Source organism: Rhinatrema bivittatum, chromosome 8 (assembly GCF_901001135.1).
Source record: "Rhinatrema bivittatum chromosome 8, aRhiBiv1.1, whole genome shotgun sequence".
Lineage (NCBI taxonomy): Eukaryota > Metazoa > Chordata > Amphibia > Gymnophiona > Rhinatrematidae > Rhinatrema > Rhinatrema bivittatum.
In genome coordinates this window covers 275,102,515-275,122,331 of record NC_042622.1, presented here as the reverse complement: position 1 = coordinate 275,122,331, position 19,817 = coordinate 275,102,515, and the positions used below count along the sequence as shown (strand labels likewise).

At 44.3% G+C, this 19,817-nt stretch overlaps 1 long non-coding RNA gene across 1 annotated transcript; it reads left to right on the top strand.

Annotated features, from left to right (window-relative positions):
* The first annotated feature begins 1,241 nt into the window (after window positions 1-1,241).
* LOC115097344 lies at window positions 1,242-19,253 on the top strand. The gene is made up of 3 exons (XR_003858263.1): window positions 1,242-1,312; window positions 1,825-2,203; window positions 19,215-19,253. It is a non-coding gene; the product is annotated as an uncharacterized LOC115097344 (long non-coding RNA).
* Window positions 19,254-19,817: the final 564 nt, after the last annotated feature.

Here is a 19,817-nt window from a genome sequence, read left to right as displayed (position 1 = left end):
AGCCACTGAGATTGTTGTGGATTGAGGAAAGAGGGCTACACAAACTTTATCTTCTCTCTCACCCCCTTCATACATTGACTCTCCTACACACACACAAACACACACATACTGGCTCTCACCCACCCACACACATACACACACACCAGCTGTCACACCCCCACACCCACAGGCAGTCATACACACAGGCTCTCACCAACATACCCACCCACCTACCTCTCACTCACTCACTCACCCACATGTATACACGCACAGGCTTTTACCCATTTACCCAGCCACACACATACAGCCTCTCACCACTCATACACAGTCACCCACCCATACCCACAGGCAGTCATACAGTCTCTCACCAACACACCCATGCATCACCTCTCTCCTACCCACACATATACACAGGCTCTCACCCACACATATACACCCACACACAGCCTCTCGCCCCCTCCACCATACACACAGCCTCTCACTCACACATACCCATACCACAGAGCCTCTCACCAACGCACACTCATGAAGGGCCTGGGGTTCTTTTTCAAATGCCAGTAGGATGGGGTCCACTATTGATCGCTGGGTCATCTCTCTCTCTTCATCTGCCAGCAAAATGAGGTCTGCCGGCAGTCACTATATCCTCTCTCTCTCTTAGGCCACTGCAAGATGGGCTCCACAGCAGCTTGCTAATCTCCTATTCTTCAGCTGCCAGCAGGTTGACGTTTCATTGGGTGTTAAGGCATCAGAAAAAAGGAAGAGTTGCAAATGTCTTCCATGCATTCTACCAAATCAACTGATTTACCGGGCTGACCTTTACCACATACAATACATGCTCCATAATGAGGAATCAAAGTATCCACAACATCAACCCAAGCTGATTCACAATGGAGCACCGTGTGTACTGGAAGTAAATTTGGGAGTCAGTTTGAGCAACGTTAATGTTAGCATGGAGTCCTAGACAAATGAATTTAATTTATTTATTTAGATTTAGCTGACGCCTTTTCATTGGTAGTTGAAGGCAAGCTACATTCAGGTAAAGTAGGTATTTCCCTGTCTCCAGTAAATTTAAGGCATAGATTTACTTAACTGTGCTTAAAAAATAGAAATATCACACTTTCTGGATGTTAACATTCATGTGAGAAAAAAGTGGGTGTGTTTAGGAAAATTTACAAAATAACGCATTGTGCGTTATTTCATTGCTACTCGTGTTGTTTTATCATGTCATGTGTTTTGTTTTTGTTTGTTTATATAAACCAGCTTCCTGCAGCGGCTCTTTAAGGGTGTGTCAGACACTGGTGGAGAAAGGAGTGTGTTAGGAGTTCATGGAGAGGTAGGTGAAAGAAGTTTTTGGAATTACCTGAATGCTGTGTGTCAGTCTTTTGCTCGTTTCCCCTTTGTCTGCTGTCTTTTCCTGTCTGTAAAAGAAGTTTGTATTTTGTTTATCTTGTTTGTCTGTCATTTTCTGTTTAGAGGGTGCAAGAGAGGAGTGTTTGTGTGAGAGGTGTGAGGATGAAGTGTTAAGGAGTTGTTGTGGGTGTGACAGGCATGTACATGGGGTGGGTGCTCAAAGGGAGGAGAAGTGGGAAGGCCAGGAGTGGCAGAGGGAGGAAGAGGGCAGGAGGGGAGAGTAGTGGGAGAGAGGCAAGTCAGAGAAGTAAAGACAGGAAGAGAGAGGAGGAGGAGGAGGAAGGGGAGGGGGAGAGGTGCTGGCAGAAGGTTGGAGCAAGATTAGGTCGAGAGAGAGAGAAGAGAGAGGGAGAGGCAGTGGCCTGCACAGGAGCAGGTGAGGGGAGGGAAGGGCTGTAAGTGAAAGTGACAGTTTGAGTAATATCACCCCTCCAGAAGAGACGACCCAACTATCTGGCAGCCAAATAAAGAGCAGGCAGAAGTTCAGCACTGAGGACAATGACCTACTCATCCAGGATGTCCTTACCGATTACACCATGCTATTTGGGAGTCAGGCAGCAAAGACCTGAAAGGTGGGAAAAGGTGTTTTATGGAAGAAGACAGTGAACATCTACAGGCGAAATGGCATCAAGAGGACCAACAAGCAGATGTCCCAGCTGAAGACAAAGGTGGCAGCAGGAGGAGGTACGCAAAAGAGATGGAGGAGAAACATTGTGCCCCAGACTCTTGACAGCGATGGAGCAGTACCCCGTAGAATGACTGGGATCTGACGTGTTTGAGGGCATGGAAGAGTGCTTTGCATGAGAGAGTACAGGTAAGCTTGACAAATGTACAAATGTTTGAGACCTAAGACTATTTTGCTCACATTTGGAGCTCTATATATGAACATCTTATGGAAAAATATCTTTTCCTGGATATACTAGACATTTATTGTTACGATTCCGCCTGTAGCTGTGCCACAGGAGGCCTCTCACCTTTTCTCCGAAGGCCGCAACAAAGCCAGGGCCTTGCCTGGACAGTCTATCCCGGTTTTGCTCCATGGCCTGGGAGGCCTTCCTTGCCATCTGGGCCTGCCTGAGGCCTGCTCTGCTTCCTCCTGGACTCTCTCTGGTTTGGGCCTCACCCCTTCTTCCTAAGGGGCCGGCCCGCAGCTCTTCTCTCTAGTTATAGGGTCAGCCGGGTGTGGCCCATCTAAACTCCTCCCAGGGAGTTGCCTGCTTCCTACTCTATAAAAGGACTTCTCTTTCAGTTCTGCTTTCCTTGCATTGGAGTTACATGCTCCTGGATGTCTCACCTTCCAGCGCTCTGTCAGGCCTTTATTCTTCGTTGGAGCTCCATGTCTCGTCTTGAAATGTTTCCATGTTCCTGTTGTCCGATGTCCTTGGTTCCTGATGTTGCTTCCTGATGCCTTGTCTTTGCCTCTGCTTCCAGGACCCTTGGTTCCTCGATGCCACCCTTTCCTGGCATGCCATGTCGTGGTCTGTGACCAGCCCATGGGTAGTGGCCGTGTAGGGCGCTCATGGTACAAGGCCATCTTCATCTGCGCAGTACAAGCCTCTGGAAAACTTCTGCTTCAGTCCTGAGTTGTCTTTGAATCCTTGCTTGCTTCCATCCCGGTCTTCGGAGTTCCTTACATTGCATCCATCCATGCCAAAGACTCTGACTGAACCTGTGCCATTCCAGTGTGGCCCGCGATCAGCCTAGGATGGGCTGTGTACGGCACGCCTTGGTACAGGCTTCTACCGAATCTTCGCCATGTTCCAGTTTTCATCTATTCCACACCTTGTCTAGAGCCTGCTTCGCATTCAAGCGTGGTCTGTGACCAGCCCATGGGTAGTGGCTGTGTAGGGTGCACTGCGTCGCAGGCTCAACTCAATACTTGATCTTGCTCCTGAATACCTTTGCCTGCAGTACCTTGCTTCTGAACCTTCATCCAAAGTCCTTGCACGAGTCTTCATCTGCGCACCCAAGTGAGTCTTCGTCTCCACCTCCAAGTTCCTTGTCTACGTCTAGAGTCTCTATGTTCCAGAGCCTTCGTCTGCCCTCATCCGTAGTCCGGCCTGCTGCTTCTTGTCATTCCTTGTGGCAGGTCTGAAAGGGCTGGGAACGGTCGGAGGACTGTTCAATAACCAACACCATGTGTTGGCTCCAGAAGCATGCAGGTCCGGCAGAGGGTCAGACCGTCCGTCTCCACCCATGCTGGGACACACCTCGCCTACCCTTGGTACTGCCTTGGAGTTCTCTAGGGTTGTGCTGAGGCCCAAGGGCACACAATCCCCTCAAGATGGGATCGCTCTCCCAGAGCTCCCCTTCTGTAACATTTATATGTTCTTTTATTATTTTTCATAGGCCCCAGTACTAAAGCCCCAGATCTAAAGCCCCAGTACTAAAGCACCCAGCAGGACAGGCTCTGGATCCAGAGGACTCTGATGAGGAGGAACAGCTTCAACGTCAGAGAGAGCCATATGAGGAGGAGGAGGCACTACCACTCAACATCTTCTTAAGCCTGGCCACATTCATGGAGGAGAATGGTTTGGGGTGGCTGGATGTGGAGACATAGGATCAGCCAGATGGCTCCAGCACCCCTTTGCTGGAGGCCCCAGACTAATCTCAGTCAGCAGAGGATTAATGTGGCAGTCAGCATGAAGAGGAAGGCCCTGGAGTGGTGATCCCCATTCCACTGCCATCACCATCAAAGGCTGGAGAACAGCAGGCACCAGATGCACCTGCTGTACACAATCTCCCAAGATCTGAATTCCATGTCAGCAGCCCTCAATAACATTAATGCAACTTTACCCCAAATTAGGTAGTCATGCCAGTAGACAGCCCAGAGTCCATCATTATTATAGACCTCCATGACACCCAGAAGCAGTCTGTAGCTGGCAACACAAGCCAGGGGCCATAACAGAGGGGACATGCTACCACTTAGCAAAAAACATTGATGGGGAAAAGGCACCGGAAGGCCGAAAGGGTGTAGTTAGACGTTATTTTTCTCCAGAAAGTCAGCATTCAGCTGAGCCTGTCTAAAGAGTCCCTGTGGCAGTGAGGTACAAGACTGTCTGCTGGGCCTGTCTTGGAGGAAGAGTCCCTGTACTGGGCTGTTGATACGTACTGTAATCATTCATAGTATTCAAGCCTTCCTAATGCAACTGAGAGTGTTGCAGTGTGAGATGATATCCAGTTTCGAGTCTACAGTATCTACTCTTAGTGCTCAATGGTCTGGCCTCATCTCTCCAGCCATCAGCCTCCAGCCTCCATTCAGCTGTCTCCAGTCATCAGCCTCCTGCCTCCATTCAGCTGTCTCCTGCCTCCATTCAGCTGTCTCCATTCAACTTTCTCCAGCCTTCGGCCTCCTGCCTCCATTAGGGGTGTGCATTCGGATTGACCGCATTAGTAAAACGCAACTCATATTTTTTTTTTACTTAAAAAATTGATTCGACATAAACGATCGGATTTCCCACATATCGAACATAGATATGTTCGATATGTGGGAAATCGCGATTGTTGAGCCAAAATAAAAATATAAACCCCCTCACCCTCCTTAATCCCCCCCCCCCCCGACTTACCACAACTCCCTGGTGATGGAGCGAGGAGTGAGGACGCCATTTCTGCAATCCTTGGCGAGAAGCATGTGACGTCGGCGGCACGTCGAGTGACGCCGGCGTCACGTGATTCCCGGCTCGTTCGCGCTGGACGGCTCGTTCGGCCCAAAAAGAACTTTTGGCCAGCTTGGGGGGGTCAGGAGGCCCCCCCAAGCTGGCCAAAAGTTCTTTTTGGGCCGAACGAGCCGTCCGGCGCGAACTTGCCGGGAATCACGTGACGTCGCGTCTGAGTGACGCGGCGCCACGTGATTCCCGGCGAGTTCGCGCCGGACGGCTCGTTCGGCCCAAAAAGAACTTTTGGCCAGCTTGGGGGGGTCAGGAGGCCCCCCCAAGCTGGCCAAAAGTTCTTTTTGGGCCGAACGAGCCGTCCGGCGCGAACGAGCCGGGAATCACGTGACGCCGCGTCACTCGACGTGCCACCGACGTCACATGCTTCTCGCCAAGGATTGCAGAAATGACGTCCTCACTCCTCGCTCGATCACCAGGGAGTTGTGGTAAGTCTGGGGGGGGGGATTAAGGAGGGTGAGGGGGTTTAAATTTTTTTTTTGCACATATGTACATATACCCAACTCATTGGATTTTTTTTATGTCCATATTGGCCGCAAGTGGGACCCCCTTTCGGACATAAAAAATATGAACATAAAATTTTGCTCTGCACATCCCTAGCCTCCATTCAGCTGTCTCCAGTCATCAGCCTCCATTCAGCTGCCTCCATTCAGGTGTCTCCAGTCATTGGCCTCCTGCCTCCATTCAGGTGTCTCCAGTCATCGGCCTCCTGCCTGCAGCCTCTACTGTACATTTTGTTGTCTGCTCCCCTTCAGTACACTTTCTCAACAGAAACTACATGCTGTATTGTGAATCTCTACAATGGCTACATTAGAATGAGGCTGGACTACATGCTGTATTGTGAATCTCTACAATGGCTTCATTAGAATGAGGCTGGACTACATGCTGCATTGTGAATCTCTACAATGGCGACATTAGAATGAGGCTGGACTACATGCTGTATTGTGAATCTCTACAATGGCTACATTAGAATGAGGCGGGACTACATGCTGTATTGTGAATCACTACAATGGATTCATTAGAATAAGGCTGGACTACATGCTGTATTGTGAATCACTACAATGGATTCATTAGAATGAGGCTGGACTACATGCTGTATTGTGAATCACTACAATGGCGACATTAGAATGAGGCTGGACTACACGCTGTATTGAAATTCTTGTTGATCAGAGTTTGGGCAGGGTTGGTTCTGTCTTTAATGGGGAAAGCTTCCTTAAGGCACCCACACCTGAAAAACTCCTTATTCAAGATAGTGAGCATGAATAGTATACCTCAATGGAAAAAGTTCACTTTAATTAACGTACAGGCTGAGCATTTCCTCTGGTACACTGTATATAATTTTCCCCTTTAGGTACATGGTTTTAGGGAAATGTTCCCTGTGTTGCTTTGGTTGTCTGCTATCTAGCAGCTAGAAATGCTATAATACAAAAAAAACAATAAAATGCTTACTCAAGATTGAAATGGGTGAGGCTGTTGAAACAATTTCTGGAATTTAAAGTTTAAGATCAGTGGTGTTTGCATTAGTCTTATCATTGATAGAAGATTACTGCAATGCCCTTTATCTGGGATTTCCATGGAGGGTGTTAAGGAAGCCAGAATTTTGTGTGGGAGATCTAGGAGGGAAGATGCAGCTCCCCTTTTGAAGAGACTACATTGACTATCAATTAAATCACGCTGTAAATTTAAATGTTTGGTTTTGGCCTTCAAGGTTCTGAAGAGTTTGCTCTCAGCAGTTATCTAACCAGTTGAGTTGGAGATGATCTAGTCAGCAATTTATGCTGCAACTCCCTCTAGTGAGGGTTTTTTTTCCAGTAGTCGCAGTTTGGTGGAATGAGATGCCTCATAGGAAATTACAAACCTGATAGATGATTTCTGGGGAGTAGGAGGATGGTGGGGGAAGAGACATTATATGATTTGGATTTGATTGGTTTAGATGACTGGAGATTATTTTATTGATGATAGCTAGATGGTCCAGTTATGATGATGTTTTATATTGTGGAATTATGTTTTAATTTTCTTTAGATTTATGTATTGTAATTTGATGATTTATTTTGCACATCACTTTGGGTGATTTATTAAAATCTGTAAAGTGCTTAATAAATATTTTAACTAGATAAAATTACAGATAACTCATGTAAACCATGTGTATTTCTGCCTGTGGGTGGAAGCCTGAGAAACAGGCCTTTGAAGACAGATTTTTATTGTCTTTGCACAATGCTGCTTCCAGTGTTCTTGGCCGAATCTGGTGGCCACAGAAAGGCTAAAAAATGTGACCCACACAAGACTATAATATATGTGTGTACAACCATAGGGGTAGATTTTCAAAGAGTTACGCACGTATGTCCCGGGGCTTTCCAAAATGGGCGGTCCGGGGCAGGGCTGGGGGCAGGGCGGCGGTCTGGGGGTGGTCTGGGGGCAGGGCCATGGGCATGGCAGCGGTCCGGGGGCGTGACGGCGGTCTGGGGGAGGTCCGGGGGTGCTCCTGAGTGCTCCGGGTCAGTGGCCCGTGCCAGGGCAAGGTGCGCCGGCAGCCGGCCGGCACGCGCAAGTTGCGCGTAACTCCTGTAAAAAGGTAGGCGGGATTTAGTTAGGGCTGGGGGGTGGGTTAGATAGGGGAAGGGAGGGAAAGGTTGGGGGTGGATCGAAAAAAAAGTTCCCTCCAAGGCAGCTCCGATTTCGGAGCATCCTCGGAGGGAACGGTGAAAGCCATCGGGGCTCCCCTTCGGCTCGGCGCGCGCGAGGTGCACAAGTGTGCATCCCCTTGCGCGCGCCGACCCCGGATTTTATAACATGCGCGCGGCAGCACTCGCATGTTATAATATCGGGTGTACACTTGTGCGCGCCAGGTAGTCGATTTTAGCCCAAGGGGCCGATTTTAAATGTTACGTGCGTGGGCTACATTTGTGCGCATAACCCTTTGAAAATCTACCCCATAGTGAACACCAATGTATTTGTAATAATATTGTTCAAATTGTAAAGTTTGTTATAATTGCACCCCTGTTTCTTGTGAACCAGCATGATGGGACTACCGTCTTGAATGTTGGTATATAAAAAACTTAAATAAATAAATAAAATAAATAAATATTAAACCAAGAGAAATTTCCTTGCTATGTAGAAAAATGATTTTGTAGTTTCTATTTTTAATATTATGTTATAATTTTTTTTTTGATTGACAATTTTTATTGGTCTTCACATGTAAAATATACAAACAGTGAGACACTAGACATGGGGAAAATCTTTAAAGGTTCGCACGGACGCAGATTTGTTCACACAACCCAATGCGAACAAATCTACGCCCGATTTTATAACATGCGTGCGCTGACGCACATATGTTATAAAATCCAGGGTCCGAAACTGGAGCGGCCGCGGAAGGAACTTTCCTTCCGCCTCCCCCCACCTTCCCCTCCCTTCCCCTATCTAATCCATCCTCCAGCCCTACCTAAATCCCGCTCCTAACCTTTATCGAAGAAGTTACGCCTGCCTCTGGGCAGGTGTAACTTGCGCACGCCGGCTCTCCTTCCGCCAGCACAGCGACTGCGCCGGAGGCCTCGGTCCTGCCCCCAGCCCGGTGCCCTGCCCACGGCCCCGCCCCTGGAATGCCTCCTTTTGCAAGTCCCGGGACTTACGCGTGTCCTGGGGCTTGCGCGAGTCTTTGCAAGATAGGCTCGGCGCGCGCAGGGGCAGCTTGGGGCAGGTTTTCGGGGGTTATGGGCATATCTTACGCGCGTACCCCTTTGAAAATCTGCCCCTATATATTTAACATCTATACAATGAAATTTCCTAAAAAAAGACTTCTAATCACAAAAATGTCCCTCTGGCAGAAAAATTAAAAAACGTTCCTCCAGCACACTGCTGAATATTGTGTCCCAGATTAGGCTGCACTGACAAAGTAAATCACACAGGAGCTCATTTATACTTGCCCCAAGATGGTGCTGGTTCAGCTTGCTTCCATTGTAACTGCCTCATTTAAAACATCAAATGGCACGATAAACTTTTCTCAAGTTGAACTCTCCTCCAGAAAGGACTTCTGTTTTCGTCACTGAGTGGCTTCATCAGGAGGAAGAGGTGTATAAATATATATTATATACATCCTTCCAACACAATTTTTTCGAGTTCATATCTTTCTGGGCTTCCACGTGAAACAACTGGGAGAAATATATATATATATATCAACTTCCAACATGATTTTTCAGGATTCAAATCTCTGAGTTTCCTCATGAAGCAACTAGGAGACCTCGGATTATTATAAAAGTGGCTTTCTCATTGTCTCAAATATAAGCCTCAGCCTTCCTCTCTCTAGCTTCTTTGCCGGAGAACTGAAAATGGACATCAGCAAGGCAGCAAGGCAATAAGACTTGCACCGATTCCAAGCTTCTGTGTCAGCTCTTGTTAGGAGATGTTATGGGAAACATTGCACAGCCATAACTAAATAGAAGCACACATGAACCCTCAGTGACACATGACAACCAAGGACAGCCTGGTACATCCTAATATATGTCAAGGGTTAACACACTGCATGGGGAAGACATCAAGGAAAGCCTATGTGGACAACCCCTACGGCATTTTAAGTTTCTGAAATGCTACAGCAGTGAAGTTTTCCTCCTATTATTGCATCTGTAGCTCGCCGTATTCAAAGGACTGTGCTGTCACATAACAAAACTATGCCAAGATATATAATACTTTTCCTCCTCCAAGCCCAAAAACCCCATAAACAATGTATTTCCCTCTTAGAAATAGCATTCACAGTAGATGTAGCTTCAAAAGGGGATGTAAAGAGTTACAGTTTTATTAATGACAATATGTTTTAATGTATTTGATACTGTTGTAATCCACCTAGCATGGCAATCTACAATAAGGAAGATATAAACGGTTTTAAATAAATAGATTTAAATAGGTAGCCCTCACACAAAAGGTATTAGCAGCAACAGCAAACAGTTGTCCTTGTAGAAAGGCGTCCAGCAATATATCATCTAGCTGTGCAGCTCATACTTCTTTCTGCACATTGTCTTCCTATACTGTACAGGTCTTATATAGTATCTAATGTTCTCCATCATCTGTTTAATACTTTTAGAACATGGCAAATCTCTGCTGTTTTTTAATGCTTCCTCAGAGACGCACCATGGACTATATCTATGGCCTGAACAGGTTCTGCCAATACAATAATGTAACAAGAAGAGAAAATACATTTACTGTACTTTTTGCATTTATTTAACATATATTATCAAGCTAACTAACATTTAAAATCTCTCTAACTCACACAAACTTTCCCACACACACATACTTCATATTAAAATACAAAACTGTATTTCTATAATTTTCATCAAATATCTTATGATATCAATTACTACATTTAAATAAGAACATAAGAAATTGCCATGCTGGGTCAGACCAAGGGTCCATCAAGCCCAGCATCCTGTTTCCAACAGAGGCCAAAACCAGGCCACAAGAACCTGGCAATTACCCAAACACTAAGAAGATCCCATGCTACTGATGCAATTAATAGCAGTGGCTATTCCCTAAGTAAATTTGATTAATAGCCATTAATGGACTTCTCCTCCAAGAACTTATCTAAACCTTTTTTGAACCCAGCTACACTAACTGCACTAACCACATCTTCTGGCAACAAATTCCAGAGCTTTGTGCGTTGAGTGAAAAAGAATTTTCTCCGATTAGTCTTAAATGTGCCCCATGCTAACTTCATGGAATGCCCCCTAGTCCTTCTATTATTCGAAAGTGTAAATAACCGAGTCACATCTACTCGTTCAAGACCTCTCATGATCTTAAAGACCTCTATCATATCCCCCCTCAGCCATCTCTTCTCCAAGCTGAACAGCCCTAATCTCTTCAGCCTTTCCTCATTTGTATTAGTACATTAATACACGATAATCATCGAAAATTAATAATGACTTTCCACGAATCAAATGACGACACTTCTTCAATCCAAACTCCAAATGATAATAGTCCATAAATCCTACAAAGATCTTTGTTTTGCCCCATTTTTTTTATATATCAAGGGCTTCCTCAGGGACAGACTTTAATTCACATGAAGAGAAAATTTCTAATTACACGTAGAGTCAATTCACTGTCACTTCTAAGCCATGTAATTTCCTCACACCGTTAAAATGATTCTTCAATTTCATAAAGAAATCCTGAAACAATAATTATAATCAAACATTAAAGATGTGTACTGTATTTAGCAAAAATGCACCACTGATTCCACTCTAAATACTTCATGACCCACCCCAAGATACCGAATGGTATACTCAGGAACCACACATAACAAGGCTCCATTCAGACAAATTGACCTGTTCAAGATGTATCCAGAGCTCAATTATATTCACCACCAACTCCATAAATGATTCTGTGAACACAGAATAATTAACACACCAAGACCCTCCACAACTCCTTAAGAAATTCCCCCAAAAATTCCTTAAAACGTTCCTTACAAGGAACCCCCACATGGAAGAAGAAAGTGTAATAATACTAACCTTAATTCATAGCAGAGTCCATATCATCCATTTTTCAACGAATGAAAATATATGTACAAGGGAGAGTGCATAAACTATACCCTTCACTTATGATCTGAAACACAAACCAAGAGTAACAGATGATATCCAACACACTTACCCATGCCGTCTTCAAACCGAACTACCTGGCACTTACCCGGAAATGACGTAAATCCCTCCTTTGAAAGAAGCATGATGACGGTAAAGCTTAACCCATACCTGGTATATATACACCTGAATTTTAAAGCAACCAGTTAATAATTCAATCAATAAGCCACCTTCTCACCTATCCAATACACTTCACCAAACTGTCAACAATCTCCTATTTATTCCTCATAGACAAATTACATGAATGCGCTCCATTCTACCGGACCATTTAATCCATTAGGTGCTGAGGTGGACCATTTATAAATAAATTGTTGTTCTATTTGCCGTAAGGCTGCAGATAGATCCCCGCCATTTTTTAATTGCACTCTCTTGATCACAAAAAACTTAATATCCTCCCATAAATGTTGTAGCTCAGTCCAGTGATCAACCAGGGGAGCGTGTTCTCTGAAATGCTCCCTGTTCCACTCGCAGGTCCCCAGAAGCAGGCAGAGCTCCGGAGTCTCAATGCGTGGATGAGACGATGGTGCAAGGAAGAGGGATTCAGTTTTGTAAAGAACTGGGGAACCTTTTGGGAAGGGGGAGTCTCTTCCGAAGGGATGGGCTCTACCTTAACCATGGTGGAGCCAGATTGCTGGCGCTAACCTTTAAAAAGGAGAGAGAGCAGCTTTTAAACTAGAACAAAGGGGAAAGCTGACAGTCGCTCAGCAGCGCATGGTTCGGAGGGAGGTATCTTCAAAGGATACTAATGACGCATTAGAATTAGGGCACCCCGAAAGTGAGGTTCCAATAATTAGAAAAGTAGTCCAAGTGCCTGTAACTAAAAACTCATCTGAGCTAAAAAATTCTAACTTATCCCTATCAATTTAAAAGCAGAATGAAAATACAAGCAAAAAACAAACTTTGAAATGTTTGTATGCTAATGCCAGAAGTAAGATGTGAGAATTAGAGTGTATAGCAGTGAATGATGACATAGACTTAATTGGCATCTCAGAGACATGGTGGAAGGAGGATAACCAATGGGACAGTGCTATACCGGGGTCCAAATTATATCGCAATGACAGAGAGGAGCACTCGGGAGGTGGTGTGGTGCTTTATGTCCGGGATGGCATAGAGTCCAACAGGATAAACATCCTGCATGAGACTAAATGCACAATCAAATCTTTATGAGTAGAAATCCCATGTGTTTCAGGGAAGACTATAGTGATAGGGGTATACTACCGTCCACCTGGTCAAGATGGTGAGACGGATAGTGAAATGCTAAGAGAAATTAGGGAAGCTAACCAAATTGGTAGTGCGGTAATAATGGGAGATTTCAATTACCCCAATATTGACTGGGTAAATGTATCTTCGGGACATGCTAGAGAGATAAAGTTCCTGGATGGTATAAATGACAGTTTTATGGAGCAATTGGTTCAGGAACTGACGAGAGAGGGAGCAATTTTAGATCTAATTCTCAGTGGAGCACAGGATCTGGTGAGAGAGGTAACGGTGGTAGGGCTGCTTGGCAATAGTGATCATAATATGATCAAATTTGAATTAATGACTGGAAGGGGGACATTAAGCAAATCGATGACTCTCGTGCTAAACTTTCAAAACGGAAACTTTGATAAAATGAGAAAAATACCGGTAGGTAGAAAAAAACTGATAGGAGCAGCTACAAAGGCAAAAAGTGTGCAAGAGGCATGGTCATTGTTAAAAAATACAATCCTAGAAGCACAGTCCAGATGTATTCCACACATTAAGAAAGTTGGAAGGAAGACAAAAGATTCCCAGCTCCCAGAAACCTGCTAGCAGATACGCTAGACATAACCCCGCTGCACTCCGGCACCCCTTCCATATCCTTTCATTAACTGTTTCTTATCCCAATCCACTATCAACACTATATGTTACCTACCTAATACATTTTTGTACATGATATCCCACGAGCCTAAGTTATTAGCTACCTTCTTTGTTTCACTTTCGTTCCCTTTAATTGGTTTCAGTTATAACCTGTTACAACCTGTTTCCATGACCTGTTCTATGCATAAATTTGTGTTTTACGACATGATCTATGTATAATTGTTTGTTCCAATGTAAACCGGGGTGAAGGCTTCCGCTAAACCTCGGTATATAAAAGCTCCAAATAAAAATAAATAAAATATCCTCCTTGAGAGGCTGAGAATTTCGCTTAGTATACCAGGCCTCGAAAACTCTCCAAACTCTCACATAGGCCAGAGCCGTACAGAATTTCCTGGCCTGAAGCAAAGTGGAAATCATGGCAGGCGAACAACCACATTTCAGCAGACTAGCCTTCTCAAACCTGACCACTGACGACTTGGTAACGAGTTCCCTCATTGCTGATTCCGCAACTCACGCTACGGACTTCCATTTCAGCTCCTACTCAGGCGAGACACCCTCCAGGTACCCGCTCCTCGGGGGCCCTTCCTTGTCTCTGGCTATCCGCTCCTCAGAGGGCCTTCTGGCTTGGGATTTCGCTCTACCCTGCAACCCAGGACTACTGCTGGAACGCACCTTGCTGTGAGTACTCTGACTATTTGGATTACTTCCTCTCTCCGGTGTACCCCACGCTGTGGGCCACTACCACATTCACTTGCATAGGACTCTCCTATGTGCACCGTATCCATGGACCTCCTCCATACCATCATCTGTGGGAATCCTCGGCGAACCCCTTGCTGCAGGCCACTACCATTCCTGATCTACGTGAGGAACCCTGTTGGTGTACCCTGCGCTGCAGGCCACTACCATGCCATCTCTAAGAAAGGACCTTATCAGTGTACCCCACTCTGCGGACCATTACCGGATTACTACAAAGGCCATAAATAACAGATACTTCCAAGTACAAATCAAAGACGTAATGTCAGAGAAAATAAACCTTCAAACAGGAGTTCCGCAGGGATCAGCCCTATCTGCCACACTATTCAACATATACATTCTGCCATTATGTCACGTGCTAGCTGGTTTGGGCATCTCACATTACATATATGCTGATGATATTCAATTAATACTTCCAATTGATAACACAATTGAGAAAACATTAAACATAGCCAACATATATCTCGATATAATAAAACAGCTTCTGAACCAAATGGAACTAGTTATTAATATGGAGAAAACAGAATTCCTACATCTAGAAAGAAAAAACATAGCGATCATTCAAAACCCAATCACATTCAATAACAACCAAAAAATACAACTAGCTGAGAAAGTATGAAACCTTGGAGTGATAATCGATACGGAACGCAGTATGAAACAACATATATCTCTAAAAGTAAGGGAAGGATACGCCAAACTTATGACTCTTAGAAGACTAAAACCACTACTAATGACAGACTTCCGATCAGTATTAGAAGTTTTAATTTTTGCTAGCACTGACTACTGTAATGCCCTTCTACTGGGCCTACCGTACACCACGATAAGACCACTACAGGTATTATAAAACACAGCTGCAAGAATTGTAACTGGTAAAAATAAAAGAGACCATATCACTGATATCCTAATTGAACTACACTGGCTACCCATTGAGCAAAGAATACAAGACACTATGTACCATACCTAAATTAATACATGACGAAAAAGCAGACTGGTTGAACACAGCCCTTTGCGTACATGTCCCTAACAGAAACCTGAGATCAGCAAACAAAGCACTGCTAACTATTCCCTCAGTAAAAACAGCAAGACTAACTCAAGTAAGGGATAGGGCCCTATCTCTAGCGGGACCTATAATATGGAACACCATGTCTTTAGAAATCAGATTGGAAAGAGACATCAAAACTTTCAGAAAAAGTCTATAAACATGGCTATTCAAGCAAGCATACCACAAAGAGAATGGAGAGTAGAACCCAGGGAAATGTAGGATGCGGTCAGTAGAACTCACACACACATACCCCATCTTACTCGAATTGTGTATATTTTATTTCTATTTCAACAAAGGACTGGATGTAAGTATTTATTTATTTATTTATTTAAATTCTTTTAATATACCGATGCTCAAGACGAATTCTTATCGTACCGGTTTACATATTAACTGGGGGACAACCATTTAACTAGAAAGAAAGTTACAATAAGCAGGGTGTACAATTCAGGGCCATTAAGAGAGAAAGAATTAGTTTAACTTAACGCTACTAAAGGAGTAGTGCAAAAAAATAGAAAACAATTGACTAGCTTGGGGTGCTGCTAAATCAGCTAGTTTATTTAAAATCATGTATAGCTATAAAAGTATTAGTTTATCTTATAGCTGATATAGATAGAATTGGACTAGATCTGATTTTCATCAACTCACCTATCAACATAAGCAATCCCCCCTCATGCCTGGCAGTACCCTGGTCTGACCATTCCTTGATTCTTACTAAACTCACTCTCCCGCAAGCCTCACCCACATTACCTTCCCAGCCCATATCTTTTAGATACCGTAAAACCTGTAATGTGGAAACTATTACACAAGCATGCTCTGACTTAGACAGTCAAATTGACCTCTCCTCCCCAGATAACGCCTTCTCCTCTTGGGTTAACATCACACAGAACATTGCAAACAAGCATTGCCCTATCACAACTAAAACACTCAATCCTAACCGTAGAAACAGAAAACCATGGTACACACATGATCTCAAAATGCTTAAAACCCAGCTTAGAGCTGCCGAGAGGTGCTGGCGCAAACACCTCTCCCCTGCAGCCAAGACCACCTATTACCAACGCATGCACGAATACAGAAATGCCATCCTCCATACTAAACGCGATTATTATGCTAGAAAAATACACGGTCTCCAACACAACCCCAAGGCCCTCTTTACTATGGTTGCGGACCTTACCACTCCCGCCCACAACCAGCAACCACCCACAAGAACCGATGCAACGACTTAGCGCACTTCTTCAGAGATAAAGTTGCATCCATCACGGCACACTTCTCACACAATGACAACAATGTTCCTCTACCCAGTATCAGCTCTGCAGCAAATCTCTCCGTTTTCGACTCAACTTCCTCATTAGAAGTTGAGAACATCCTAAGAAAGATGAAACCCTCATCTCATCCCTCTGAAACTATCCCCTCTAAGCTTCTCCTATCTATACCCAAAGTTATTGCCAAACCCCTATCCAACATTTTCAACTGCTCCCTAGAGCAAGGCACAGTTCCTAATTTCCTCAAACAAGCAGTAGTAAAACCGCTCCTCAAAAAACCTAATCTTGATCCTGCCACACTGTCCAACTACAGACCAGTCTCCAACCTGCCCCTACTCGCCAAAATTCTTGAAAAACTAGTTAACTCTCGCCTCTCTCTCCACCTTGAACAACATAACATTCTACCATCTACCCAACATGGTTTCAGGAAGCATTTAAGTACCGAAACCCTGCTACTCTCTCTCTCTGACACTCTTATCAGAGGAACCGACTCAGGATCCTCCTATCTGATTGCCATGCTAGACATTTCTGCTGCGTTTGACACTGTCAACCACTCTATCCTCCTCAACATCCTCAGTAGCATTGGGATTTCTGGAATCGCACTATCCTGGATACAATCCTATCTCCAAAATCGCTTCTTCACTGTCCTAGTGGATAACAATGAATCTGAACCCATTAGTCTCCCCCAAGGTGTTCCCCAGGGCTCTTCCCTCTCCTCCACCCTCTTTAATATCTACATGGTTCCCCTTACCACCCTCCTCTCAAAACTTCACATCAAGCACTTCATCTATGCAGACGATGTGCAAATTCTCTTCCCCTTTTCTGACTCCCTTCAAACTGCCCTACAAAACTGGGAATCATGCCTCTCAGCCATTAACCAACTCTTAACAGACATGCACTTGGCACTAAATCCCAACAAAACTGAACTTCTAATCATCTCTAATAAGCACCCGCTCCCAGCTATCCCACCCTCTCACGCATCTACATCTTTCTCTGCACACACTCGCAACCTAGGTGTACTCATTGATAACCATCTCACTTTCAAACCATTCATTAACTCTATCATAAAGGACTGCAACTTTAAGCTTCAAACAATAAAAAAACTTAGACCATTACTTCACTTTTCCGACTTTCGCACAGTTCTTCAGTCTATTATCCTGTCTAAAATAGACTACTGCAACGCACTCCTCCTTGGCATCCCCTCAACGCATACTAAACCTTTACAACTTTTGCAAAACGCCGCAGCTCGTATTTTGACTAACTCTAGAAAAAGAGACCACATTACCCCCACACTTATCGAGCTACACTGGCTCCCAATACCCTCCCGAATACTCTACAAAGCACTCTCCCTCATCCATAAAAGTCTGTTGAATGATAACCTTAATTGGATCAACCCCCCTCTCCTCCCCCGCACATCGAATAGACCTACTCGCCCAGCCCTACAAGGAACCCTCTGTAAACAATCTATCAAATCTATCAAACTCTCCTCTACCATGAGCAGAGCATTTTCCCTAGCTGGCCCCACTATATGGAACTCCTTTCCGCCTGAACTCCGCATTGAGACCTCTACTCCTAAATTCAAAAAGAACCTCAAAACCTGACTGTTTCTTCAAGCTTACCCACTTTCCCCCCATCCCACGCAGAAACATCACCAACAACAAGCGTGTAACAAGTCAAGTAACTGACCAGGAATGCCTTATCGATGTATGACTAAGAATGCCTGCTGATTTTGTACTTTGTACTCACCTATTTTTGTATATAGTTGATTGTATCCATTTAATTTTTGGAATACTGCATCGCCTAACCAGTATTTTACCCCCCCCCCTGTTTAATGTATTCTTATGGTTACATGTAAGGGCCCCCGCCCGAAAGTTATTTATATTCTGCTGTTATATGTAAGGGCTCCGCCCAAAAGCTTTTGTTCTTTGTGAACCGATGCGATGTGCATACGAACATCGGTATATAAGAGACTTTAAATAAATAAATAAATAAATAAACGATTTATCTCACCCACCAATTAATATTTAATATGAAACTATGTTACAGTATTTTGACAGCACCTGTTTAAGTTGATATAATTTAAGACATTTTATGCAACATGACGTTATGTGCCTTATTGTGAATCATTGTGACGGCATCTAGCTTGACGGTATAGAGAAGATTTTAAATAAATAAATAATAAATAAATACTACGAGGAGGTATTCCCCCTGGGAATTCCCCATCACACTAACTTTGTGCTATTCTCTGCACTACCCGCTCCTCGAGCAGTCGCTCTCTCTCTCTCTAATTAAGACTCTATTCCACAGTTGTGTCTGAAGCCTGCCGAGACCTCGCCTCCCGACAGTGAGACGCACAGGGCTCCTCCCTATGGGTGGTACCATCGTTCCCGTCGGCCCAGGGGCCCACAAACATACAAAACCCTAACACTAACGAGAGAGACTCCTTTATTTCTCCTTCCAATCCTTCAAATTATGTGCTATCTCTAATCTATCTAGATTGATATCCCTCCGCTCTCCCCCTCCCTCCCTCTCCCTCTAGGTTAGTAAACTAAGAGGTAGATAAACTTGCTGGCATTCGTACAATATTTGCTTATTTATTTGACGTATATGTAGGTCTCATGTTGACATTTTTTTTTACATTTCTTTACAGGGCAAGAAGAGGAAGAGGCAGGAGCAGCAGCCAGTCCCAGCACCAGCACCAGTACTGCCGTACTTCCTCCAGGATCTCCTCCTAGCTGTTCATGCCCTGCACAGTTTGCCAAGCTGGAGGAGATCCTGCAGGAAGTACGGCAGTTCAGGGCGAAATATGATGCCGACTTCATGATGTTGCAGCAGAATATGGAGAGGAAGTTGTCAGCCCTGGAGGAGGCCCCTCAGGAGCAGAGGGCAATGGCATCTCGTGAGGAGGAGATGCCAGTGCCCTCTGATCCAGAGCAGGATCCTCCGGGTCACCACCCTCTTCTCCACTGCAACATCATGAAATCCGTACCATATTTCGCCCTGGCCTGGGTGACTCCTCTCATTTTTTAAATGTATTTATATAATATATATATATATTTTATTTTTTTTTAATTTTGTTATAATTGTTAAAAATGTGTGAATAAAATGTTTTTTTATTCAGGAAAAATGTGTTTATTTTTGTAATTTTAGAAATATTAGTGGACTGAGAATTCTTCTAATATGACAAACTGTCCAGTGTGTTTTGATTACATTCATAGATGTCTTTCTGTATTTATTTATTAATATACTATTA